This window comes from Lepisosteus oculatus, chromosome 1, assembly GCF_040954835.1.
Source record: "Lepisosteus oculatus isolate fLepOcu1 chromosome 1, fLepOcu1.hap2, whole genome shotgun sequence".
NCBI classification, from domain to species: Eukaryota; Metazoa; Chordata; class Actinopteri; order Semionotiformes; family Lepisosteidae; genus Lepisosteus; species Lepisosteus oculatus.
In genome coordinates this window covers 63,625,846-63,644,428 of record NC_090696.1, presented here as the reverse complement: position 1 = coordinate 63,644,428, position 18,583 = coordinate 63,625,846, and positions in this window count along the sequence as shown.

Genomic DNA, 18,583 nt, shown 5'->3' with positions numbered 1-18,583 from the left:
AAATCAATTGCTTTTCGGGGATTTGGACAACATTCCCATTTTTGGTAATGCAGTATATAGACACATATATGCAAGAAAAAAAAAGTGCAGTGAACATTAAAATATCACTCTTCCTGAATTTCACTTCTGTCCTAAAACACAGCCATGCCATCAAACATCCTCTATCTTTTCTAATAATACTAACCCTAACCCTAGCTAAAGGATTGGGTAGTTAGGGTTAGGGGTCAGATTTTCTTCAATGCAACCTAACACTCATTTAAGCAGAAAATATAACCCAGGGCATCAAGATATTAGTCAGAAAAGACTTAGCAGCCTTCCCACACCAAACAAAATGTATCAACTGTGGTACAATTTCATTTTTTCAGAAGTATTGTGTTTCTGAAAATTTTGCTAGGAATTGTACTCTCCATGAGCACGGTATCAGCGATAAATAGGTTAAAAGTCTGGAAAACCCAATAAATTGTAGCTACAACTGTTAAAAAGCAACTGCATTCAATGCCAAATGCAAGACAGTGAGACATGTAACCACTTTCTTTCAAATCTATTGCTTTTCGGGGATTTGGACAACATTCCCATTTTCGCTAATGCAGTATATAGAGACATACATGCAAGAAAAAAAAGTGCAGTGAACATTAAAATATCACTTTTCCTAAATTTCACTTCTGTACTAAAACACAGCCATGCCATCCAACATCCTCTATCTTTTCGAATACTACTAACCCTAACCCTAGCTGAGGGTTTTGGTAGTTAGGGTTAGGGGTCAGATTTTCTTCAATGCAACCTAACACTCATTTAAGCAGAAAATATAACCCAGGGCATCAAGATATTAGTCGGAAAAGACTTAGCAGCCTTCCCACATCAAAAAAACTGTATCAACTGTGGTACAATTTCATTTTTTCAGAAGTATTCTGTTTCTGAAAATTTTGCGTGGAATTGTACTCTCCATGAGCACGGTATCAGCGATAAATAGGTTAAGAATCTGGAAAACCCAATAAATTGTAGCTACAACTTTTAAAAACCAACTGCATTCAATGCCAAATGCAAGACAGTGAGACATGTAACCACTTTCTTTCAAATCTATTGCTTTTCGGGTATTTGGACAACATTCCCATTTTCGCTAATGCAGTATATAGAGACATATATGCAAGAAAAAAAAAGTGCAGTGAACATTAAAATATCACTCTTCCTAAATTTCACTTCTGTACTAAAACACAGCCATGCCATCCAACATCCTCTATCTTTTCTAATAATACTAACCCTAACCCTAGCTGAGGGTTTGGGTAGTTAGGGTTAGGGGTCAGATTTTCTTCAATGCAACCTAACACTCATTTAAGCAGAAAATATAACCCAGGGAATCAAGATATTAGTCGGAAAAGACTTAGCAGCCTTCCCACATCAAAAAAACTGTATCAACTGTGGTACAATTTCATTTTTTCAGAAGTATTCTGTTTCTGAAAATTTTGCGTGGAATTGTACTCTCCATGAGCACGGTATCAGCGATAAATAGGTTAAGAGTCTGGAAAACCCAATAAATTGTAGCTACAACTGTTAAAAACCAACTGCATTCAATGCCAAATGCAAGACAGTGAGACATGTAACCACTTTCTTTCAAATCTATTGCTTTTCGGGGATTGGACAACATTCCCATTTTCGCTAATGCAGTATATAGAGACATACATGCAAGAAAAAAAAAGTGCAGTGAAAATTAAAATATCACTCTTCCTAAATTTCACTTCTGTCCTAAAACACAGCCATGCCATCCAACATCCTCTATCTTTTCTAATAATACTAACCCTAACCCTAGCTGAGGGTTTGGGTAGTTAGGGTTAGGGGTCAGATTTTCTTCAATGCAACCTAACACTCATTTAAGCAGAAAATATAACCCAGGGCATCAAGAGATTAGTCAGAAAAGACTTAGCAGCCTTCCCACACCAAACAAAATGTATCAACTGTGGTACAATTTCATTTTTTCAGAAGTATTCTGTTTCTGAAAATTTTGCGTGGAATTGTACTCTCCATGAGCACGGTATCAGCGATAAATAGGTTAAGAGTCTGGAAAACCCAATAAATTGTAGCTACAACTGTTAAAAACCAACTGCATTCAATGCCAAATGCAAGACAGTGAGACATGTAACCACTTTCTTTCAAATCAATTGCTTTTCGGGGATTTGGACAACATTCCCATTTTTGGTAATGCAGTATATAGAGACATATATGCAAGAAAAAAAAAGTGCAGTGAACATTAAAATATCACTTTTCCTAAATTTCACTTCTGTCCTAAAACACAGCCATGCCATCCAACATCCTCTATCTTTTCTAATAATACTAACCCTAACCCTAGCTGAGGGTTTGGGTAGTTAGGATTAGGGGTCAGATTTTCTTCAATGCAACCTAACACTCATTTAAGCAGAAAATATAACCCAGGGCATCAAGATATTAGTCGGAAAAGACTTAGCAGCCTTCCCACACCAAACAAAATGTATCAACTGTGGTACAATTTCATTTTTTCAGAAGTATTCTGTTTCTGAAAATTTTGCGTGGAATTGTACTCTCCATGAGCACGGTATCAGCGATAAATAAGTTAAGAATCTTGAAAACCCAATAAATTGTAGCTACAACTGTGAAAAACCAACTGCATTCAATGCCAAATGCAAGACAGTGAGACATGTAACCACTTTCTTTCAAATCTTTTACTTTTCGAGGATTTGGACAACATTCCCATTTTTGGTAATGCAGTATATAGAGACATATATGCAAGAAAAAAAAAGTGCAGTGAACATTAAAATATCACTTTTCCTAAATTTCACTTCTGTCCTAAAACACAGCCATGCCATCAAACATCCTCTATCTTTTCTAATAATACTAACCCTAACCCTAGCTAAGGGATTGGGTAGTTAGGGTTAGGGGTCAGATTTTCTTCAATGCCACCTAACACTCATTTAAGCAGAAAATATAACCTAGGGCATCAAGATATTAGTTGGAAAAGACTTAGCAGCCTTCCCACACCAAACAAAATGTATCAACTGTGGTACAATTTCATTTTTTCAGAAGTATTCTGTTTCTGAAAATTTTGCGTGGAATTGTACTCTCCATGAGCACGGTATCAGCGATAAATAGGTTAAGAGTCTGGAAAACCCAATAAATTGTAGCTACAACTGTTAAAAACCAACTGCATTCAATGCCAAATGCAAGACAGTGAGACATGTAACCACTTTCTTTCAAATCAATTGCTTTTCGGGGATTTGGACAACATTCCCATTTTTGGTAATGCAGTATATAGAGACATATATGCAAGAAAAAAAAAGTGCAATGAACATTAAAATATCACTCTTCCTAAATTTCACTTCTGTCCTAAAACACAGCCATGCCATCCAACATCCTCTATCTTTTCTAATAATACTAACCCTAACCCTAGCTAAGGGATTGGGTAGTTAGGGTTAGGGGTCAGATTTTCTTCAATGCAACCTAACACTCATTTAAGCAGAAAATATAACCCAGGGCATCAAGATATTAGTCAGAAAAGACTTAGCAGCCTTCCCACACCAAACAAAATGTATCAACTGTGGTACAATTTCATTTTTTCAGAAGTATTCTGTTTCTGAAAATTTTGCGTGGAATTGTACTCTCCATGAGAACGGTATCAGCGATAAATAAGTTAAGAATCTGGAAAACCCAATAAATTGTAGCTACAACTGTTAAAAACCAACTGCATTCAATGCCAAATGCAAGAAAGTGAGACATGTAACCACTTTCTTTCAAATCTATTGCTTTTCGGGGATTTGGACAACATTCCCATTTTCGCTAATGCAGTATATAGAGACATATATGCAAGAAAAAAAAAGTGCAGTGAACATTAAAATATCACTCTTCCTAAATTTCACTTCTGTCCTAAAACACAGCCATGCCATCCAACATCCTCTATCTTTTCTAATAATACTAACCCTAACTCTAGCTAAGGGATTGGGTAGTTAGGGTTAGGGGTCAGATTTTCTTCAATGCAACCTAACACTCATTTAAGCAGAAAATATAACCCAGGGCATCAAGATATTAGTCGGAAAAGACTTAGCAGCCTTCCCACACCAAACAAAATGTATCAACTGTGGTACAATTTCATTTTTTCAGAAGTATTCTGTTTCTGAAAATTTTGCGTGGAATTGTACTCTCCATGAGCACTGTATCAGCGATAAATAAGTTAAGAGTCTGGAAAACCCAATAAATTGTAGCTACAACTGTTAAAAACCAACTGCATTCAATGCCAAATGCAAGACAGTGAGACATGTAACCACTTTCTTTCAAATCAATTGCTTTTCGGGGATTTGACAACATTCCCATTTTTGGTAATGCAGTATATAGAGACATATATGCAAGAAAAAAAAAAGTGCAGTGAACATTAAAATATCACTCTTCCTAAATTTCACTTCTGTCCTAAAACACAGCCATGCCATCAAACATCCTCTATCTTTTCTAATAATACTAACCCTAACCCTATCTAAGGGATTGGGTAGTTAGGATTAGGGGTCAGATTTTCTTCAGTGCAACCTAACACTCATTTAAGAAGAAAATATAACCGAGGGCATCAAGATATTAGTCGGAAAAGACTTAGTAGCCTTCCCACACCAAACAAAATGTATCAACTGTAGTACAATTTCAGTTTTTCAGAAGTATTGTGTTTCTGAAAATTTTGCGTGGAATGGTACTCTCCAGGAGCACGGTATCAGCGATAAATAGGTAAAGAATCTGGAAAACCCAATAAATTGTAGCTACAACTGTAAAAAACCAACTGCATTCAATGCCAAATGCAATACAGTGAGACATTTAACCACTTTCTTTCAAATCTATTTCTTTTCGGGGATTTGGACAACATTCCCATGATCGCTAATGCAGTATATAAAGACATATATGCAAGAAAAAAAAAGTACAGTGAACATTCAAATATCACTTTTCCTAAATTTCACTTCTGTCCTAAAACACAGCCATGCCATCAAACATCCTCTATCTTTTCTGATAATACTAACCGTAACCTAGCTGAAGGATTGGGTAGTTAGGGTTAGAGGTCAGATTTTCTTCAATGCATCCTAACACTCATTTAAGCAGAAAATATAACACAGAGCATCAAGATATAAGTCGGAAAAGACTTAGCAGCCTTACCACACCAAAAAAATGTTTCAACTGTGGTACAGTTTCATTTTTTGACAAGTATTCTGCTACTGGAAATTTTGCGTGGAATGGTACTCTCCATGAGCACGGTATCAACGATAAATAGGTTAAGAGTCTGGAAAACCCAAGAAATTGTAGCTACAACTGTTAAAAACAAACTGCATTCAATGCCAAATGCAATACAGTGAGACATTTAACCACTTTCTTTCAAATCTATTTCTTTTCGGGGATTTGGACAACATTCCCATGATCGCTAATGCAGTATATAAAGACATATATGCAAGAAAAAAAAAGTACAGTGAACATTCAAATATCACTTTTCCTAAATTTCACTTCTGTCCTAAAACACAGCCATGCCATCCAACATCCTCTATCTTTTCTAATAATACTAACCCTAACCCTAGCTAAGGGATTGGGTAGTTAGGGTTAGGGGTCAGATTTTCTTCAATGCAACCTAACACTCATTTAAGCAGAAAATATAACCCAGGGCATCAAGATATTAGTCGGAAAAGACTTAGCAGCCTTCCCACAACAAACAAAATGTATCAACTGTGGTACAATTTCATTTTTTCAGAAGTATTCTGTTTCTGAAAATTTTGCGTGGAATTGTACTCTCCATGAGCACGGTATCAGCGATAAATAGGTTAAGAGTCTGGAAAACCCAATAAATTGTAGCTACAACTGTTAAAAACCAACTGCATTCAATGCCAAATGCAAGACAGTGAGACATGTAACCACTTTCTTTCAAATCTATTGCTTTTCGGGGATTGGACAACATTCCCATTTTCGCTAATGCAGTATATAGAGACATACATGCAAGAAAAAAAAAAGTGCAGTGAACATTAAAATATCACTTTTCCTAAATTTCACTTCTGTCCTAAAACACAGCCATGCCATCAAACATCCTCTATCTTTTCTAATAATACTAACCCTAACCCTTGCTGAGGGTTTGGGTAGTTAGGGTTAGGGGTCAGATTTTCTTCAGTGCAACCTAACACTCATTTAAGTAGAAAATATAACCCAGGGCATCAAGATATTAGTTGGAAAAGACTTAGCAGCCTTCCCACACCAAACAAAATGTATCAACTGTGGTACAATTTCATTTTTTCAGAAGTATTCTGTTTCTGAAAATTTTGCTAGGAATTGTACTCTCCATGAGCACGGTATCAGCGATAAATAGGTTAAGAGTCTGGAAAACCCAATAAATTGTAGCTACAACTGTTAAAAAGCAACTGCATTCAATGCCAAATGCAAGACAGTGAGACATGTAACCACTTTCTTTCAAATCTATTGCTTTTCGGGGATTTGGACAACATTCCCATTTTCGCTAATGCAGTATATAGAGACATACAGTACATGCAAGAAAAAAAAGTGCAGTGAACATTAAAATATCACTTTTCCTAAATTTCACTTCTGTACTAAAACACAGCCATGCCATCCAACATCCTCTATCTTTTCGAATACTACTAACCCTAACCCTAGCTGAGGGTTTTGGTAGTTAGGGTTAGGGGTCAGATTTTCTTCAATGCAACCTAACACTCATTTAAGCAGAAAATATAACCCAGGGCATCAAGATATTAGTCGGAAAAGACTTAGCAGCCTTCCCACATCAAAAAAACTGTATCAACTGTGGTACAATTTCATTTTTTCAGAAGTATTCTGTTTCTGAAAATTTTGCGTGGAATTGTACTCTCCATGAGCACGGTATCAGCGATAAATAGGTTAAGAATCTGGAAAACCCAATAAATTGTAGCTACAACTGTTAAAAACCAACTGCATTCAATGCCAAATGCAAGACAGTGAGACATGTAACAACTTTCTTTCAAATCTTTTACTTTTCGAGGATTTGTACAACATTCCCATTTTGGGCAATGCAGTATATAGAAACATATATGCAAGAAAAAAAAAGTGCAGTGAACATTAAAATATCACTTTTCCTAAATTTCACTTCTGTCCTAAAACACAGCCATGCCATCCAACATCCTCTATCTTTTCTAATAATACTAACCCTAACCCTAGCTAAGGGATTGGGTAGTTAGGGTTAGGGGTCAGATTTTCTTCAATGCAACCTAACACTCATTTAAGCAGAAAATATAACCCAGGGCATCAAGATATTAGTCGGAAAAGACTTAGCAGCCTTCCCACACCAAACAAAATGTATCAACTGTGGTACAATTTCATTTTTTCAGAAGTATTCTGTTTCTGAAAATTTTGCGTGGAAATGTACTCTCCATGAGCACGGTATCAGCGATAAATAGGTTAAGAATCTGGAAAACACAATAAATTGTAGCTACAACTGTTAAAAACCAACTGCATTCAATGCCAAATGCAAGACAGTGAGACATGTAACCACTTTCTTTCAAATCTATTGCTTTTCGGGGATTTGGAGAACATTCCCATTTTTGGTAATGCAGTATATAGAGACATATATGCAAGAAAAAAAAAGTGCAGTGAACATTAAAATAGCACTCTTCCTAAATTTCACTTCTGTCCTAAAACACAGCCATGCCATCCAACATCCTCTATCTTTTCTAATAATACTAACCCTAACCCTAGCTGAGGGTTTGGGTAGTTAGGGTTAGGGGTCAGATTTTCTTCAGTGCAACCTAAAGCTCATTTAAGTAGAAAATATAACCCAGGGCATCAAGATATTAGTAGGAAAAGACTTAGCAGCCTTCCCACACCAAACAAAATGTATCAACTGTGGTACAATTTCATTTTTTCAGAAGTATTCTGTTTCTGAAAATTTTGCATGGAATTGTACTCTCCATGAGCACGGTATCAGCGATAAATAGGTTAAGAGTCTGGAAAACCCAATAAATTGTAGCTACAACTGTTAAAAACCAACTGCATTCAATGCCAAATGCAAGACAGTGAGACATGTAACCACTTTCTTTCAAATCTATTGCTTTTCGGGGATTTGGAGAATATTCCCATTTTTGGTAATGCAGTATATAGAGACATATATGCAAGAAAAAAAAAGTGCAGTGAACATTAAAATATCACTCTTCCTAAATTTCACTTCTGTCGTAAAACACAGCCATGCCATCCAACATCCTCTATCTTTTCTAATAATACTAACCCTAATCCTAGCTAAGGGATTGGGTAGTTAGGGTTAGGGGTCAGATTTTCTTCAATGCCACCTAACACTCATTTAAGCAGAAAATATAACCCAGGGCATCAAGATATTAGTAGGAAAGGACTTAGCAGCCTTCCCACACCAAACAAAATGTATCAACTGTGGTACAATTTCATTTTTTCAGAAGTATTCTGTTTCTGAAAATTTTGCATGGAATTGTACTCTCCATGAGCACGGTATCAGCGATAAATAGGTTAAGAGTCTGGAAAACCCAATAAATTGTAGCTACAACTGTTAAAAACCAACTGCATTCAATGCCAAATGCAAGACAGTGAGACATGTAACCACTTTCTTTCAAATCTATTGCTTTTCGGGGATTTGGAGAACATTCCCATTTTTGGTAATGCAGTATATAGAGACATATATGCAAGAAAAAAAAAGTGCAGTGAACATTAAAATAGCACTCTTCCTAAATTTCACTTCTGTCCTAAAACACAGCCATGCCATCCAACATCCTCTATCTTTTCTAATAATACTAACCCTAACCCTAGCTGAGGGTTTGGGTAGTTAGGGTTAGGGGTCAGATTTTCTTCAATGCCACCTAACACTCATTTAAGCAGAAAATATAACCCAGGGCATCAAGATATTAGTTGGAAAAGACTTAGCAGCCTTCCCACACCAAACAAAATGTATCAACTGTGGTACAATTTCATTTTTTCAGAAGTATTCTGTTTCTGAAAATTTTGCGTGGAATTGTACTCTCCATGAGCACGGTATCAGCGATAAATAAGTTAAGAATCTGGAAAACCCAATAAATTGTAGCTACAACTGATAAAAACCAACTGCATTCAATGCCAAATGCAAGACAGTGAGACATTAAACCACTTTCTTTCAAATCTTTTACTTTTCGAGGATTTGTACAACATTCCCATTTCGGGCAATGCAGTATATAGAGACATATATGCAAGAAAAAAAAAGTGCAGTGAACATTAAAATATCACTCTTCATAAATTTCACTTCTGTCCTAAAACACAGCCATGCCATCCAACATCCTCTATCTTTTCTAATAATACTAACCCTAACCCTAGCTAAGGGATTGGGTAGTTAGGGTTAAGGGTCAGATTTTCTTCAATGCAACCTAACACTCATTTAAGCAGAAAATATAACCCAGGGCATCAAGATATTAGTCGGAAAAGACTTAGCAGCCTTCCCACACCAAACAAAATGTATCAACTGTGGTACAATTTCATTTTTACGAAGTATAATGTTTCTGAAAATTTTGCGTGGAGTTGTACTCTCCATGAGCACAGTATCAGCGATAAATAAGTTAAGAATCTTGAAAACCCAATAAATTGTAGCTACAACTGTGAAAAACCAACTGCATTCAATGCCAAATGCAAGACAGTGAGACATTTAACCACTTTCTTTCAAATCTTTTACTTTTCGAGGATTTGTACAACATTCCCATTTTTGGTAATGCAGTATATAGAGACATATATGCAAGAAAAAAAAAGTGCAGTGAACATTAAAATAGCACTCTTCCTAAATTTCACTTCTGTCCTAAAACACAGCCATGCCATCCAACATCCTCTATCTTTTCTAATAATACTAACCCTAACCCTAGCTAAGGGATTGGGTAGTTAGGGTTAGGGGTCAGATTTTCTTCAATGCCACCTAACACTCATTTAAGCAGAAAATATAACCCAGGGCATCAAGATATTAGTTGGAAAAGACTTAGCAGCCTTCCCACACCAAACAAAATGTATCAACTGTGGTACAATTTCATTTTTTCAGAAGTATTCTGTTTCTGAAAATTTTGCGTGGAATTGTACCCTCCATGAGCACGGTATCAGCGATAAATAAGTTAAGAATCTGGAAAACCCAATAAATTGTAGCTACAACTGTTAAAAACCAACTGCATTCAATGCCAAATGCAAGACAGTGAGACATGTAACCACTTTCTTTCAAATCTATTGCTTTTCGGGGATTTGGAGAAAATTCCCATTTTTGGTAATGCAGTATATAGAGACATATATGCAAGAAAAAAAAGTGCAGTGAACATTAAAATATCACTCTTCCTAAATTTCACTTCTGTCCTAAAACACAGCCATGCCATCCAACATCCTCTATCTTTTCTAATAATACTAACCCTAACCCTAGCTAAGGGATTGGGTAGTTAGGGTTAGGGGTCAGATTTTCTTCAATGCAACCTAACATCATTTAAGCAGAATATATAACCCAGAGCATCAAGATATTAGTCGGAAAAGACTTAGCAGCCTTCCCACACCAAACAAAATGTATCAACTGTGGTACAATTTCATTTTTACGAAGTATAATGTTTCTGAAAATTTTGCGTGGAGTTGTACTCTCCATGAGCACGGTATCAGCGATAAATAAGTTAAGAATCTTGAAAACCCAATAAATTGTAGCTACAACTGTGAAAAACCAACTGCATTCAATGCCAAATGCAAGACAGTGAGACATTTAACCACTTTCTTTCAAATCTTTTACTTTTCGAGGATTTGTACAACATTCCCATTTTGGGCAATGCAGTATATAGAGACATATATGCAAGAAAAAAAAAGTGCAGTGAACATTAAAATATCACTCTTCCTAAATTTCACTTCTGTCCTAAAACACAGCCATGCCATCCAACATCCTCTATCTTTTCTAATAATACTAACCCTAACCCTAGCTAAGGGATTGGGTAGTTAGGGTTAGGGTCAGATTTTCTTCAATGCAACATAACACTCATTTAAGAAGAAAATATAACCCAGGGCATCAAGATATTAGTTGGAAAAGACTTAGCAGCCTTCCCACACCAAACAAAATGTATCAACTGTGGTACAATTTCATTTTTTCAGAAGTATTCTGTTTCTGAAACTTTTGCGTGGAATTGTACTCTCCATGAGCACGGTATCAGCGATAAATAAGTTAAGAATCTGGAAAACCCAATAAATTGTAGCTACAACTGATAAAAACCAACTGCATTCAATGCCAAATGCAAGACAGTGAGACATTAAACCACTTTCTTTCAAATCTTTTACTTTTCGAGGATTTGTACAACATTCCCATTTTGGGCAATGCAGTATATAGAGACATATATGCAAGAAAAAAAAAGTGCAGTGAACATTAAAATATCACTTTTCCTAAACTTCACTTCTGTCCTAAAACACAGCCATGCCATCCAACATCCTCTATCTTTTCTAATAATACTAACCCTAACCCTAGCTAAGGGATTGGGTAGTTAGGGTTAGGGGTCAGATTTTCTTCAATGCCACCTAACACTCATTTAAGCAGAAAATATAACCCAGGGCATCAAGATATTAGTTGGAAAAGACTTAGCAGCCTTCCCACACCAAACAAAATGTATCAACTGTGGTACAATTTCATTTTTTCAGAAGTATTCTGTTTCTGAAAATTTTGCGTGGAATTGTACCCTCCATGAGCACGGTATCAGCGATAAATAAGTTAAGAATCTGGAAAACCCAATAAATTGTAGCTACAACTGTTAAAAACCAACTGCATTCAATGCCAAATGCAAGACAGTGAGACATGTAACCACTTTCTTTCAAATCTATTGCTTTTCGGGGATTTGGAGAAAATTCCCATTTTTGGTAATGCAGTATATAGAGACATATATGCAAGAAAAAAAAGTGCAGTGAACATTAAAATATCACTCTTCCTAAATTTCACTTCTGTCCTAAAACACAGCCATGCCATCCAACATCCTCTATCTTTTCTAATAATACTAACCCTAACCCTAGCTAAGGGATTGGGTAGTTAGGGTTAGGGGTCAGATTTTCTTCAATGCAACCTAACATCATTTAAGCAGAATATATAACCCAGAGCATCAAGATATTAGTCGGAAAAGACTTAGCAGCCTTCCCACACCAAACAAAATGTATCAACTGTGGTACAATTTCATTTTTACGAAGTATAATGTTTCTGAAAATTTTGCGTGGAGTTGTACTCTCCATGAGCACGGTATCAGCGATAAATAAGTTAAGAATCTTGAAAACCCAATAAATTGTAGCTACAACTGTGAAAAACCAACTGCATTCAATGCCAAATGCAAGACAGTGAGACATTTAACCACTTTCTTTCAAATCTTTTACTTTTCAAGGATTTGTACAACATTCCCATTTTTGGTAATGCAGTATATAGAGACATATATGCAAGAAAAAAAAAGTGCAGTGAACATTAAAATATCACTCTTCCTAAATTTCACTTCTGTCCTAAAACACAGCCATGCCATCCAACATCCTCTATCTTTTCTAATAATACTAACCCTAACCCTAGCTAAGGGATTGGGTAGTTAGGGTTAGGGGTCAGATTTTCTTCAATGCAACCTAACACTCATTTAAGAAGAAAATATAACCCAGGGCATCAAGATATTAGTTGGAAAAGACTTAGCAGCCTTCCCACACCAAACAAAATGTATCAACTGTGGTACAATTTCATTTTTTCAGAAGTATTCTGTTTCTGAAACTTTTGCGTGGAATTGTACTCTCCATGAGCACGGTATCAGCGATAAATAAGTTAAGAATCTGGAAAACCCAATAAATTGTAGCTACAACTGATAAAAACCAACTGCATTCAATGCCAAATGCAAGACAGTGAGACATTAAACCACTTTCTTTCAAATCTTTTACTTTTCGAGGATTTGTACAACATTCCCATTTTGGGCAATGCAGTATATAGAGACATATATGCAAGAAAAAAAAAGTGCAGTGAACATTAAAATATCACTCTTCCTAAATTTCACTTCTGTCCTAAAACACAGCCATGCCATCCAACATCCTCTATCTTTTCTAATAATACTAACCCTAACCCTAGCTAAGGGATTGGGTAGTTAGGGTTAGGGTCAGATTTTCTTCAATGCAACATAACACTCATTTAAGAAGAAAATATAACCCAGGGCATCAAGATATTAGTTGGAAAAGACTTAGCAGCCTTCCCACACCAAACAAAATGTATCAACTGTGGTACAATTTCATTTTTTCAGAAGTATTCTGTTTCTGAAACTTTTGCGTGGAATTGTACTCTCCATGAGCACGGTATCAGCGATAAATAAGTTAAGAATCTTGAAAACCCAATAAATTGTAGCTACAACGGTGAAAAACCAACTGCATTCAATGCCAAATGCAAGACAGTGAGACATGTAACCACTTTCTTTCAAATCTATTGCTTTTCGGGGATTTGGAGAACATTCCCATTTTTGGTAATGCAGTATATAGAGACATATATGCAAGAAAAAAAAGTGCAGTGAACATTAAAATATCACTCTTCCTAAATTTCACTTCTGTCCTAAAACACAGCCATGCCATCCAACATCCTTTATCTTATCTAATAATACTAACCCTAACCCTAGCTAAGGGATTGGGTAGTTAGGGTTAGGGGTCAGATTTTCTTCAATGCCACCTAACACTCATTTAAGCAGAAAATATAACCCAGGGCATCAAGATATTAGTAGGAAAAGACTTAGCAGCCTTCCCACACCAAACAAAATGTATCAACTGTGGTACAATTTCATTTTTTCAGAAGTATTCTGTTTCTGAAAATTTTGCATGGAATTGTACTCTCCATGAGCACGGTATCAGCGATAAATAGGTTAAGAGTCTGGAAAACCCAATAAATTGTAGCTACAACTGTTAAAAACCAACTGCATTCAATGCCAAATGCAAGACAGTGAGACATGTAACCACTTTCTTTCAAATCTATTGCTTTTCGGGGATTTGGAGAATATTCCCATTTTTGGTAATGCAGTATATAGAGACATATATGCAAGAAAAAAAAAGTGCAGTGAACATTAAAATATCACTCTTCCTAAATTTCACTTCTGTCGTAAAACACAGCCATGCTATCCAACATCCTCTATCTTTTCTAATAATACTAACCCTAACCCTAGCTAAGGGATTGGGTAGTTAGGGTTAGGGGTCAGATTTTCTTCAATGCCACCTAACACTCATTTAAGCAGAAAATATAACCCAGGGCATCAAGATATTAGTAGGAAAAGACTTAGCAGCCTTCCCACACCAAACAAAATGTATCAACTGTGGTACAATTTCATTTTTTCAGAAGTATTCTGTTTCTGAAAATTTTGCATGGAATTGTACTCTCCATGAGCACGGTATCAGCGATAAATAGGTTAAGAGTCTGGAAAACCCAATAAATTGTAGCTACAACTGTTAAAAACCAACTGCATTCAATGCCAAATGCAAGACAGTGAGACATTTAACCACTTTCTTTCAAATCTTTTACTTTTCAAGGATTTGTACAACATTCCCATTTTTGGTAATGCAGTATATAGAGACATATATGCAAGAAAAAAAAAGTGCAGTGAACATTAAAATATCACTCTTCCTAAATTTCACTTCTGTCCTAAAACACAGCCATGCCATCCAACATCCTCTATCTTTTCTAATAATACTAACCCTAACCCTAGCTAAGGGATTGGGTAGTTAGGGTTAGGGGTCAGATTTTCTTCAATGCAACCTAACACTCATTTAAGCAGAAAATATAACCCAGGGCATCAAGATATTAGTCGGAAAAGACTTAGCAGCCTTCCCACACCAAACAAAATGTATCAACTGTGGTACAATTTCATTTTTTCAGAAGTATTCTGTTTCTGAAAATTTTGCGGGGAATTGTACTCTCCATGAGCACGGTATCAGCGATAAATAAGTTAAGAATCTGGAAAACCCAATAAATTGTAGCTACAACTGTTAAAAACCAACTGCATTCAATGCCAAATGCAAGACAGTGAGACATTTAACCACTTTTTTTCAAATCTTTTACTTTTCGAGGATTTGTACAACATTCCCATTTTGGGTAATGCAGTATATAGAGACATATATGCAAGAAAAAAAAAGTGCAGTGAACATTAAAATATCACTTTTCCTAAATTTCACTTCTGTCCTAAAACACAGCCATGCCATCCAACATCCTCTATCTTTTCTAATAATACTAACCCTAACCCTAGCTGAGGGTTTGGGTAGTTAGGGTTAGGGGTCAGATTTTCTTCAACGCAACCTAACACTCAATTAAGCAGAAAATATAACCCAGGGCATCAAGATATTAGTCGGAAAAGACTTAGCAGCCTTCCCACACCAAACAAAATGTATCAACTGTGGTACAATTTCATTTTTTCAGAAGTATTCTGTTTCTGAAAATTTTGCGTGGAATTCTACACTCCATGAGCACGGTAACAGCGATAAATAAGTTAAGAATCTGGAAAACCCAATAAATTGTAGCTACAACTGTTAAAAACCAACTGCATTCAATCCCAAATGCAAGACAGTGAGACATTTAACCACTTTCTTTCAAATCTTTTACTTTTCGAGGATTTGTACAACATTCCCATTTTGGGCAATGCAGTATATAGAGACATATATGCAAGAAAAAAAAAGTGCAGTGAACATTAAAATATCACTCTTCCTAAATTTCACTTCTGTCCTAAAACACAGCCATGCCATCCAACATCCTCTATCTTTTCTAATAATACTAACCCTAACCCTAGCTAAGGGATTGGGTAGTTAGGGTTAGGGGTCAGATTTTCTTCAATGCAACCTAACACTCATTTAAGCAGAAAATATAACCCAGGGCATCAAGATATTAGTCGGAAAAGACTTAGCAGCCTTCCCACACCAAACAAAATGTATCAACTGTGGTACAATTTCATTTTTTCAGAAGTATTCTGTTTCTGAAAATTTTGCGGGGAATTGTACTCTCCATGAGCACGGTATCAGCGATAAATAAGTTAAGAATCTGGAAAACCCAATAAATTGTAGCTACAACTGTTAAAAACCAACTGCATTCAATGCCAAATGCAAGACAGTGAGACATTTAACCACTTTTTTTCAAATCTTTTACTTTTCGAGGATTTGTACAACATTCCCATTTTGGGTAATGCAGTATATAGAGACATATATGCAAGAAAAAAAAAGTGCAGTGAACATTAAAATATCACTTTTCCTAAATTTCACTTCTGTCCTAAAACACAGCCATGCCATCCAACATCCTCTATCTTTTCTAATAATACTAACCCTAACCCTAGCTGAGGGTTTGGGTAGTTAGGGTTAGGGGTCAGATTTTCTTCAACGCAACCTAACACTCAATTAAGCAGAAAATATAACCCAGGGCATCAAGATATTAGTCGGAAAAGACTTAGCAGCCTTCCCACACCAAACAAAATGTATCAACTGTGGTACAATTTCATTTTTTCAGAAGTATTCTGTTTCTGAAAATTTTGCGTGGAATTCTACACTCCATGAGCACGGTAACAGCGATAAATAAGTTAAGAATCTGGAAAACCCAATAAATTGTAGCTACAACTGTTAAAAACCAACTGCATTCAATCCCAAATGCAAGACAGTGAGACATTTAACCACTTTCTTTCAAATCTTTTACTTTTCGAGGATTTGTACAACATTCCCATTTTGGGCAATGCAGTATATAGAGACATATATGCAAGAAAAAAAAAGTGCAGTGAACATTAAAATATCACTCTTCCTAAATTTCACTTCTGTCCTAAAACACAGCCATGCCATCCAACATCCTCTATCTTTTCTAATAATACTAACCCTAACCCTAGCTAAGGGATTGGGTAGTTAGGGTTAGGGGTCAGATTTTCTTCAATGCAACCTAACACTCATTTAAGCAGAAAATATAACCCATGGCATCAAGATATTAGTCAGAAAAGACTTAGCAGCCTTCCCACACCATACAAAATGTATCAACTGTGGTACAATTTCATTTTTTCAGAAGTATTCTGTTTCTGAAAATTTTGCGTGGAATTGTACTCTCCATGAGCACGGTATCAGCGATAAATAGGTTAAGAATCTGGAAAACCCAATAAATTGTAGCTACAACTGTTAAAAACCAACTGCATTCAATGCCAAATGCAAGACAGTGAGACATGTAACCACTTTCTTTCAAATCTATTGCTTTTCGGGGATTTGGAGAACATTCCCATTTTTGGTAATGCAGTATATAGAGACATATATGCAAGAAAAAAAAAGTGCAGTGAACATTAAAATATCACTCTTCCTAAATTTCACTTCTGTCCTAAAACACAGCCATGCCATCCAACATCCTCTATCTATTCTAATAATACTAACCCTAACCCTAGCTGAGGGTTTGGGTAGTTAGGGTTAGGGGTCAGATTTTCTTCAGTGCAACCTAAAGCTCATTTAAGTAGAAAATATAACCCAGGGCATCAAGATATTAGTAGGAAAAGACTTAGCAGCCTTCCCACACCAAACAAAATGTATCAACTGTGGTACAATTTCATTTTTTCAGAAGTATTCTGTTTCTGAAAATTTTGCATGGAATTGTACTCTCCATGAGCACGGTATCAGCGATAAATAGGTTAAGAGTCTGGAAAACCCAATAAATTGTAGCTACAACTGTTAAAAACCAACTGCATTCAATGCCAAATGCAAGACAGTGAGACATGTAACCACTTTCTTTCAAATCTATTGCTTTTCGGGGATTTGGAGAATATTCCCATTTTTGGTAATGCAGTATATAGAGACATATATGCAAGAAAAAAAAAGTGCAGTGAACATTAAAATATCACTCTTCCTAAATTTCACTTCTGTCGTAAAACACAGCCATGCCATCCAACATCCTCTATCTTTTCTAATAATACTAACCCTAACCCTAGCTAAGGGATTGGGTAGTTAGGGTTAGGGGTCAGATTTTCTTCAATGCAACCTAACACTCATTTAAGCAGAAAATATAACCCAGGGCATCAAGATATTAGTCGGAAAAGACTTAGCAGCCTTCCCACACCAAACAAAATGTATCAACTGTGGTACAATTTCATTTTTTCAGAAGTATTCTGTTTCTGAAAATTTTGCGTGGAATTGTACTCTCCATGAGCATGGTATCAGCGATAAATAGGTTAAGAGTCTGGAAAACCCAATAAATTGTAGCTACAACTGTTAAAAACCAACTGCATTCAATGCCAAATGCAAGACAGTGAGACATGTAACCACTTTCTTTCAAATCAATTGCTTTTCGGGGATTTGGAGAACATTCCCATTTTTGGTAATGCAGTATATAGAGACATATATGCAAGAAAAAAAAAGTGCAGTGAACATTAAAATATCACTCTTCCTAAATTTCACTTCTGTCCTAAAACACAGCCATGCCATCCAACATCCTCTATCTTTTCTAATAATACTAACCCTAACCCTAGCTAAGGGATTGGGTAGTTAGGGTTAGGGGTCAGATTTTCTTCAATGCAACCTAACACTCATTTAAGCAGAAAATATAACCCAGGGCATCAAGATATTAGTCAGAAAAGACTTTGCAGCCTTCCCACACCATACAAAATGT